This window comes from Pygoscelis adeliae, unplaced genomic scaffold (genome assembly GCF_000699105.1).
Source record: "Pygoscelis adeliae isolate BGI_AS28 unplaced genomic scaffold, ASM69910v1 Scaffold61, whole genome shotgun sequence".
In the NCBI taxonomy this organism is placed as follows: Eukaryota; Metazoa; Chordata; class Aves; order Sphenisciformes; family Spheniscidae; genus Pygoscelis; species Pygoscelis adeliae.
In genome coordinates, this window is record NW_008824010.1 from 2,088,741 (window position 1) to 2,089,748 (window position 1,008).

A 1,008-nucleotide genomic window follows, 5' to 3' on the forward strand; every position below is an offset into this window, starting at 1 on the left:
GGGAATTTGGGAAAAAAATAGCTAAAATGTGCTTTTCTGGATTAAGGGTGTGATGGAGAAGGAAAATGATAGAGAAGTCTGTGCTGGAGAGTCTGAGCTCCAGCTCAGTTTTGGAGACCTGAGAGTTTTGGACACTTTGGAACAGCTCTCAAGTGTGGGACTTTTTTTTAGTTAGTTGTTCTGGGGGTGCTGGTAACTAAGACTTAGATGCAGACCTGCAGTGCACGAGATGTGCCAAGCGCAGATGGGGGCAGAGATTGCCGCAGAGAGCATCTCGCCTCTGCAAGTGAGTGGTGACGTGGCTGGGAGGGCTCCACGGGATTCAGAAAACAGAGCAGATAAAATGGAGGAAAAACATCTTTATTTTTCCTTACTGCTTCCCTCCATCCTTCTGACAATGCCTGAATATTTTTGAGACGCGGGACAGACCATTTTGTCACTAAGTGCACTTCATGGGGCCCTTCCTGGTTTTTACATGGTGGATGTTATGTGTTGTGCTTCGGTGCTTTCCTCTCTTCGTAGCCATAAAGCGGCCACGGTGCCGTTTCCATCCGGTTAATAGCGAGGGTGAATTGCCCCGTGCGTCCCTCCCTGCCCACGCCGGCCAGGACCCCCTCACGGGGAGCTGTGGCTTCCCAGCAGTTCCCGTGCCAGGGTCTAAACCAGAGCTGGAGGACGTGAGTGTGTGTCCGTGCCCACGTCTGTCTGTCCCCGAGCACAGAGGGGCTCCCGGGAGGGGCTTTTGCAGGGTCACTAATACAGAGTATCCTGGGGAGGGTCCCGGTCCCAGCCCCAGCCTTTGCGGTGCCCGTTCTGGCTGGTTTTGCAGCCTGGCATTCCTATTTAGCAGGTTTTGGGTATTCCCCCCAAAAAAGGGAAAGCAGCCCAAAGCCTGTATCCTAACACTTTAACCCCTGTGTGCCTCCCCGTTTCGTGGCTTGTCTGACATGTGAGCCCCAGCTCCGAGGGTCTTGCTTTCCTCACCAGCACCTTTGGGACCCCTCGGCG